The sequence below is a fragment of the Leptosomus discolor genome, unplaced genomic scaffold, assembly GCF_034619465.1.
Source record: "Leptosomus discolor isolate bLepDis1 unplaced genomic scaffold, bLepDis1.hap2 HAP2_SCAFFOLD_35, whole genome shotgun sequence".
Classification (NCBI taxonomy): Eukaryota; Metazoa; Chordata; class Aves; order Leptosomiformes; family Leptosomidae; genus Leptosomus; species Leptosomus discolor.
The window spans coordinates 1,206,383-1,215,660 of record NW_028237764.1 but is presented as its reverse complement, the minus strand read 5'-3'; the positions used below and the strand labels follow the sequence as shown (position 1 = coordinate 1,215,660).

General features: G+C 50.8%; 1 pseudogene; it reads left to right on the top strand.

Annotated features, from left to right (window-relative positions):
* The first annotated feature begins 6,961 nt into the window (after positions 1 to 6,961).
* LOC147412938 (olfactory receptor 6E1-like) lies at positions 6,962 to 7,941 on the top strand (annotated as a pseudogene).
* The last annotated feature ends 1,337 nt before the right edge of the window (positions 7,942 to 9,278 follow it).

Genomic DNA, 9,278 nt, shown 5'->3' with positions numbered 1-9,278 from the left:
GAATTTCAGCATAGGGTGGTGCTCCACGTTGGCACGACATTTCAGCTTGGGGCTCAGGCTTGTCTTACATCCTAAATGCCCGGATTGTTCTTTGCCTCTGGTCTGGCACAGGGGAAGCTCTGCACTGGGTTTGTCTGGAAAACTTTCTGAGGTTAAACCACCGGCTGCATTTGAGCAAAAGCTCAAGCTCAGTCACCCCCAGCAGTTTGAGCGTGGTGAATTGGTGAATCAGAGGTTGTCATCCCAGTTTCCATTTTCTGGGTCAGTTCACACACTCAAAGGCTGGTGTCTTCTTACTCTGTTGGGTGACACCTAAATTATCTAAAAGTATTCTTCTCCTGAAGGTACCTCCTTAGGGGAACCTGATAATTTGCAGGACAAATTTGTAACCTCGGACAATAAAAAAAGCAAGAATCTCGATAGTTTAAAAAGTGAATTTGAACAAAAAATGCAGGAGAGAAAGGCCAAAATTGAGTCCTAACTTAAGCGTATCTTGAAGTGGATCACGGTCTCAGTCCCCAGAGTGGACTCATGTACTACCTATTCCCCTGAGACACGGGACGAAGCTCGCCCCGAGGCTCGGGAAGAGGGGGACTTGGAAATATTACGTGCCTTGCCGGTTCGGTACAGTTGCCAGATGGACCCCCTGGAGCACCCCCTCTCTGAGTACCCCTGGTTCCACAGGACCCTGCTGCAGCTGAAGGTGGCACAGCTGGTGCTGGCAGCGGCGCCCGCTCCCAAAGTATCTTCCTGGCGTGGCAGAGTGAGGTGCGCCCGGCGAGTGCGTCCTCCCATACAGCTGCCAGGGCTGGCTGGCCCCAACCCGCTTGGCCCAGACACCGATGGCCTTGCCAAGAACCTCCTGTAGCCCCCCCATGCCGTGAGCAGGAAGGAGGACAAGGACGACGCTGAAGGCTCGTGGCCGGGGATGGGGGACCCCCAGCGTCACACCTGGAGTCAGCCCAACACATCCCCCCATAAAAAAAAACGGACTTTACCCCCTCACCACCCCCCAAAACGGACCTCACCCCCAAAATGCTATGGAATGGCCCTGCCCAACCCCCCCACCCCCCCCGAGTCATTTTCCAGGTGGAGCGTGTTTCTAAGAAAATTTAAAAAAAAAGAAAAAAAGAAAGAGAAGGGAAAAAAAAGGGAAAAAAAAAAAAAGGAAAAAAAAGGAAAAAAGAAAAAAACAGGGAAGAAAGAAGGGAACTGCATAAAAGATATAAAAGCCTTTGACAGATTTCTAGAAGTGGATTCCTGCTAGCTAGGAAAAGTCTGAGTTACAGGGGCTGAGCTTGTTTTCCTGTGTTTGCTTTACTTTGCCTTGGTCACGTGTGTTTCCTTTGATCTGTAACTGGTCACTCAGAGCGAGCACCAGTGCAGTTGTTCTACAGAAGCCTGTGTAATAGTTGGGCATGTCACGCTGCAAAATCGTACAGCTATTGGTGTTTTGCTTTTAGCACAAGTCATGGATGTGAGAATTTTGAAGGAATGTGTTGCGTGAATTTATCAGATCACTCTGAGTCAATCCCTAAAAGTATCCAGACGCTGAAGGATGGAGTTCTCAAGCTTCGGGTTGATGACCCATGACAATCGCTAAATCAGTTTTAGAGGGATGGGGTTTTGTTAGCTGGTTTAAATCACTTAATAAGGTGTTGTTAATCTGTCTCCTTCTCTTCCTACATATCCTTCTCTGTATACCATGTCTCCTGCAATGTATTAAGCGTTTAACATATGACTGTCACAGCTGTCTTGGTTGTAGCAAAGGAGGGGGAGACGTAGGAGTAAGTCAGAGGCGACCTTTGGAATCCGGCCAGGCACTGTTGCACTGAGGAGGAACAAAGAGAGAAGGGGTGGGAAGAGGATTCAGGCAGCTCCTGCCCTGAGCCTTGAACAAGAGTAAAGGAAGAGAACAGGGAAGTAAACGGGTGCAGACCCTTAGACACGAGAAGAACACAAACCTGCAGGACAGCAGCCAATGGGGCTAGCGGTAGTGGCGCGCAGACAATGCCCATAAATCAATCACAGCTTGCTTAGTGGTGCGTGTGCTAGTAGAGAAAAGTATATAATGATGCTGTAGCAAACAATAAAGGTCTTTGGTTTATCCCAAATTGGAGTCCGTGCCCTCAATCTCCACACCGCTCTGCGCATCCTTCACGTCCCAGAGCAAGAAACAGGCCACTGAGAACGTTCATCCAGCCGGCATGCTGAGGAGATCCCCACACCGAGCATTTTGCAGTCCCAAATGCCAAACTTGCTCCCCAGGACAGCAGAAGACAACTGGCCTTGGGGATCCTCAGGAAGGTCCTTTTGCCCCAGGGAAAGGGCAGCCTGACCCGAGCTGACACCCACACCAAAGGGTTTCTCTTTCCACGTCCCCCCTGCACACACACACGGTGCCCTGCTCTTCTCCCGGGACATCCCATCTCCCCACAGAGGCTTTTCCCTACAGAGCTCATCTCTGCTGACCTGGACGGCCATTCCTGCAGCCCCTCCCCAGGCTCCCCACAGACCCTGAACTGGTGGTGCTGCTCTGCAGAGCAAGTGGGCTGTGGTGGCCAGGGCCGTACTGGTGAGGCTGAGAGGCAGACCCAGCTCAGGGTGGCTACTGCCCCCTCCACCTCAGCACACAGACGCTGCCCCTGCAGCTCCACAGAAGATCTTGGAGAAAAGAACTCAGACAAAGAAGTCGGTGCAGGGTCCTTTATGTGGAATAAACACACAGAGACCACAGCTCCTTATTTACACAAAGTCTCTAGAGCACGCAAAACAAGCAAACACTGACACAGAAATAGGGTAAAGAATAAGGGGAGGGTTTGGGGACAGAATTAATACAACCAAGAAAAGCTAAACCCAAATAAACCAGGTCAAACAACCTCCCAAACATACAGACTGGGCCGGTAATGTGTTCCATTACTAGTGACATGCAGTGGAATATGAGCGGTTCATTGCTACTTCTGAAAAGCAACCAGTCATCAGTTTCCTCAGGGCATCCTTGAGCTCCTGGTTCCTCATGCTGTAGATGAGGGGGTTCACTGCTGGAGGCAACAACGAGTACAGAACTGCCATCACCACGTTCAGGGATGGGGAGGAGATGGAGGGGGGCTTCAGGTAGGCAAACACGCCGGTGCTGATAAACAGGGAGACCACGGCCAGGTGAGGGAGGCAGGTGGAAAAGGCTTTGTGGCGTCCCTGCTCCGAGGGGATCCTCAGCACGGCCCTGAAGATCTGCACATAGGACACCACAATGAACACAAAACAAACAAAGCCTAAACAGACACTGACCACAACCACCCCAGCCTCCCTGAGGTAGGTGTCTGAGCAGGAGAGCTTGAGGATCTGGGGAATTTCACAGAAGAACTGGTCCACAGCATTGCCCTGGCAGAGGGGCAGTGAAAATGTATTGGCCGTGTGCAGCAGAGCATAGGGAAAAGCAGTGCCCCAGGCAGCTGCTGCCATGTGGACACAAGCTCTGCTGCCCAGGAGGGTCCCGTAGTGCAGGGGTTTGCAGATGGCAACGTAGCGGTCGTAGGCCATGACGGTGAGAAGAGAATATTCTGCTGTGAGCAAGAAGACAAAGAGAAAAAACTGTGCAACACATCCTGAGTAGGAGATGGCCCTGGTGTTCCAGAAGGCATTGGCCATGGCTTTGGGGAGAGTGGTGGAGAGGGAGCCCAGATCAAGGAGGGAGAGGTTGAGGAGGAAGAAGTACATGGGGGTGTGGAGGTGGGGGTCACAGGCTACGGCAGTGATGATGAGTCCGTTGCCCAGGAGGGCAGCCAGGTAGATGCCCAGGAAGAGCCCGAAGGTCAAGAGCTGCAGCTCCCATGTGTCTCCAAATCTAAAGAGGAGGAACTCTGTGATGGAGCTGGCATTGGACATTATTTCACTGCAGGAATGGGGGACTGCTGTAAGAGGAGAAGACATTGACAATTGAGGATAGATTTCTCTGAACGTCTTTTATGCCATTTCTAAGACAAAACACCCAAAATGGCTTTTTTTTTTTTTTTTTTTTTTTTTCTAGGAACCACGATCAGTTCCTTTTTGTGAGTTCAGGATTGAGGAGCAGGGGCTCTGACCAGGGGCTCCAGACAAGTCAGACCTGTTCTATTGCAGAGGTGTCAAACTGCCCGTGCATTCAGTAGCTGTTCCTGGCAATGGGTGCTTCACTTGAGTAAGAGGTATTTCCCTCAGTGACCGTGTGACAATTGTCCCTATTTATTCCAATGTGATGGAGTCAGCACCCAGACCTGCTGTGTCTGAGAGGGAAGAGCCCAGGGAGGGACCCAGCCCTTCCAACTCTGCTGTAATGAACAGCAAAGTCTGCGTCGGAATCACTCACAGCCGACACAGAACCTTTCTCACCCCCATTTTCCATCTCTTGGCTCTCTCCAGACATGATAACAGCAGCGTGCCTGTGGGGGAGAATGGGGCTGTCACTAGGTTCCCATCCTCCTCTGCTGAGTTGCACGCAGCACGGGGGAAGGGCACTTCAACCTCTTCACCTCATGGAGATGCTCAGGTGCCTGAAAGACAGCGCCCATCCTCTCCTGAAGGGAGGCTCAACTTGTTTCCAAGTCCCACACACTGTATTGCCCACAGCCCCCCAGGATCAGTGACTCAAATGCATCTGAGATGCATAACACTACCCCACAACCCAGATCTTCCACAAGTAAGAAAAAGGAGCAGCAGGTATCGGAGAAAAAATGCAGAGCAATACCTTGATCCTTCTGCAAATGGGGAACAGGAGAGGAAGACAGCTGGCACTGGGGAAAGCCTTCTCCTTACACAGCAGAGCACAGCACCTCCATGTTGGTGGCATCCCAGGCCAGTTGCTCTCAGTCCCTTTTCTCTGCAGAAGGAAGAGTTTTACATGTCAGGAGAGATGCATCTTTGCGGGGGATCTGTCCTTCCAGACACAGCTACTCCCCGTAACTTCATGAGGAGCTCCCGGGGCAGGTTGAGTGCTGATGTAGGCTGGTGACAGAGTCCATGACCAAGGTCACAGCCTCCCATGGTGAAGACAAACCGCACGGAAGGACAGCCCTGGGCACCTCTGGCTGCACACCCACCTTCACATCCTCAAGCCATCCCCAACGGGCTTCACACCCCACAGCCATCCTTACCAGAAGGCAGCCATCATGCCCTGTCCCTCTCAAACTGCACTAGGGAAGCCCTGCCCTGCACCCCGTCTTCCTCTTCTGCATTACATACAGATCCCAGAGGTTGTACACATTCAGGAGATCTTTCAAGGAGCCACTGACACATCACCCTGCACCCAGAGACTTACTGTGTCAGAGGCTGGGAAGAGTTCTCCTCCAGTGAGCTCTCAGCCATCCTTCCACTCTCCCCTGCCTTCAACCTCTCTCTGCCCCGCTCCTTTCTCCTTGGTGCCCACAGGCAGCCCCCTCAGCCCTGCTGCGCTTGGCAGAGCAGCTGCTGCTGGGCAGAGCTGTCTCCCTGCAGCTCTGCCTGCTTGCTAGGAGCTCTCTCTGTCCCAGGAGCCCAGCCCAGCTCAGCAGCAGAGCAACAGCCCAACCACTTTCTAATCATCTCTCTGGTGGTTTTGATGTTGAGTCCTTGAAACTCAGACGGTGAGGGGAAGTTGAGGAAACTTCTCAAGGAGTCAAAGTCAGATGCAAACTCCAAAGTTTCTTGGAGCACTAATGGGTTCCCCTGAGGGACGTTACTGACAAAGCCTCCCTGGGGGCTGGTTGAAAAAGAAAACAGGAGGCAGTGAGGACAAGTAGGCAAAGGTAAGGTGAAGATGGCTCTGATGCTGAGTAACCCTTGGTGTGCTTTATCAAGCCAAAAGACAAAGGACTGACTTGCCAGCCCCTGCAAGGCAGACCCTGTCCCTCAGCCATTCCTCAGGGTTCTTCCTGGGGCAGGGTGATGTGGGGATGTGCAGTGCCAAGGGCAGGGCCAAGATCCTCTGCTTCTGAGTTTGTCCTGGGTCGGCACTGAGGTGCTGGTGCCATAAGGTGAAGGGGTCATCTGGTAGGCCTTGGGGGTTGAGACAACAGCCCTAGCCAAGGGGAGAAAGACCTCAGCTCTCTTGGGGGCTTTTTGTCTTGCCAGAGCCCTTGAGCGTCTCCACCACAGGATGTCCTACAGTGTCCCACACCTGCGCTTGCCATTGCACCGTGCAGATCAGACTGTCCCCAGGAGAGGCCTGAGCAACGCATGAGGGACCTGTTCTCCCTTCCCAGAGGCTGGAGGTCAGGACCTGTAACCTTCATGGAACACCTCCAAGTTTCCTCAGCATCAGAGCGACCTGCGTTTCTGTGCAGGCAGATGTCAGATGAGACTGTGTGGAACCATAAAAAATTTCAGTCGCTATTTAGAGTACTAAGGAAGACAAGTTAGACTTGGTCCTTATTCCCCCGTCACCCCCCTGCCCTTTCCTGAAGAAACAGAGTGCAAGAAGCTATGGAAGAAAGCAGAGGATTACAGAAAAGATACTTGATATTATTTATTTTGAAATCAACATATTGTCGGCGATTCCTAGCCCAAAAAGGCAAGTATTGAAAAGTAGAAAGAACAGCTTTCACCATACATATTTGATTTGATTTCATTTCTTTGATTGTTTAATGTTTGTGCAATAGAAGAGGAGAGTTTGGCACATAGGTGTGACAGAGGTTTGCAACAGGTCTGAGTGAATGAATTTGGGATTACCCAGGAATGGGATGAAATAGCTAACAGCCTCTTTAAAATGTGATCTGGAGAAAAAAATCCTTTGTGAGTGTTTGGAAAGGGTAGATAAGGGAGAACAAATTCTGTGAGGACTGCCACTAAAATGTGAAACAGAAAAATTGAGGTGGGAGAAATGCTTATAGAACTGTCTCTGTCTGTGTCATATAGGAAGACTGCAAGAAAGGAAAGCAGCAGAGAAGGAAGGACAGAACTATTCACCCAGATGGTGAAATTATCACAGTTGGTTTTTGCCAGGTTCCTGTCTCGTCAGGATGAACTGAAATTGAGCATGGGACCAGAAAATGAAAGTGCAGTTACTGAGTTCATCCTAGAGGGTTTCTCAGGGCTTGATCAAAGACTACAGCTATTTCTCTCTCTGGTCCTTCTGCTCGTCTACCTGACAACAGTGGTGGCGAACATGACCATCATTTTCCTGGTGTGTATGGATCACCGCCTGCAAACCCCCATGTACTTTTTCATCAGCAACCTGTCCTTCCTGGAGATCTGGTTTACATCCTCCACAAGCATCAAACTCGTTGTGATCCTGGCTTCTGGGAGGAGAAGAATCTCCCTAAGCAGCTGCTTTGCCCAATCCTATTTCTATTTTGTCCTGGGCTGCACAGAGTTGGCTCTTCTGGTTGTCATGTCCTTTGACCGCTATCTTGCCATCTGCCAGCCTTTGTGTTACGCTGCCATCATGAAGCCTCAGCTCTGCATCCGCCTGGTTGTTGCTGCTTGGGTCACAGGCATCACACTCATGAGTTACCGTCTGGTCCTCCTCCACACGCTGACTTTCTGTGGCTCCAACAAGATCCACCATTTTTTTTGTGACAACTCCCCCTTGTTCAAATTGTCCTGCTCTGACACCAGCCTGTTTTGGAAACTAGACTCTTTTTTATTGCCATTTGTCGTACTGGGTTCCTTATGTTTAACTCTGGCATTTTACATGAGCATCCTTCTCTGTATTCTACATCTTCCAGCAGCCTCTGGGAGGAAAAAAGCTTTTACTACATGTTCTTCCCATCTCACCACCTTGGCCATTGTATATGGGAGCTGCATTGCTCTCTAGTGTGTCCTTCCGAAGACGTTTCCTTGGAGACAAACAGAATCGTAGCTTTGCTGAACACCGTCCTGTACCCATTCTTAAATCCATTCATCTACAGCCTTAGAAACAAGGCTGTGATGCTGGCCCTGAACAAAGCCATTGCTCGTGCAACAGTACAGCTTTTCCCCTCATCGTGATGCCTTTCTGGACACTGATTCCAATGACCTGCTGTCACCTCTTAAATGATACCAGTGCATATGTACATGACCTCCAAACACAGATGCCTCAGGAGGCTGATGTTCTTGTGGGGTTGTGTCAGGCTAAGTGATACGAAGCTCATCTGTACAGTCGAAGAAAGCACTACCAATGGCAGAAGGAGTAGCTCAGCTAATACCCTGCCTCAGCTCTCCCAGACCCATCCCAGGAGAGCCACCAGCTCATCAAGAGCCCTTCTCTGCAAACTAAGAAGAGCACAGAGGCACAGTGGCAGGTGGAAACCCAAATTACAGGCTTCTGAGGCATGAACAAGTTGTCCCAGCTCCTTCCAGGGCTGCCCTGGGAAAGCCATCAGCCCCGTTTCCAGGTGTGAAACCCATCAAGAGGAGTCACTGAGAGCAGCTTTCTGGTTCGCCACTTGGGCTAAGGGGACTTTTGCCTTGAGGTGTAGGACACCTTTTGGGATGCAGGGCAGGAGCATTTTTGGATTGCACAGGACTTATTATGGGAAGTTTAGGGGAGGACCCCGACGAGTATAACCTTTTCTGTCTTCTCATGAAACTTTATTTCTAACTTTTTCCTGGGTGAGTCAATCTCTCCTCTGCGTGAACCTGTGAGCACAGGGGTGTGAGTGCAGCAACTTAAGCAGGACCAGGGGGTCAGACAGCCCTTGTGTCATTTGTGCCAGCAACTGAGAGATGGGAGTGACTGGAGGTCAGAGTTTGTGTGTGTGTGTGAGACTGAGGTGGTCTGTACCAGCATCTGGAATGGGATTGTAGCCTCAGGGGCTCATACTGAGGAGACTGAGTGTCAGAGCCCAGGCGCTGGAGGGATCCACCCTGTACAGGTACCTCTATAGAACAGAATGGTTCAGTAGGGAGGGGGCTACAATGATCATCTAGTCCAACTGCCTGACCACTTCACCTCTCACCAAAAGATAAATCATATTCATAAGGGCGTTGTCCAAATGCCTCTTAAACACTGACAGGCTTGGGGTGTCAACCACCTCTCTAGGAAGCCCGTTGAAGGGTTTGACCACCCTCTTGGTAAAGAAATGCTTCCTAATGTCCAGTCTAAACCTCTTCTGGTGCAGCTTGGAACCATTCCCACATACCCTGTCACAGGATATCAGGGAGGAGAGCTCAGCCCCTCCCTCTCCACATCCCCATCTCAGGAAGCTGTCGAGAGCAATGAGGTCACTCCTCAGCCTCTTTATTTCCAAGTTACACAAACCCACTCTCCTTAGCCGTTCCTCATAGGACATGCCTTCCAGCCCTGCCACCAGCTTTGTTGGCCTCCTCTGAGCACCTTAAGTATC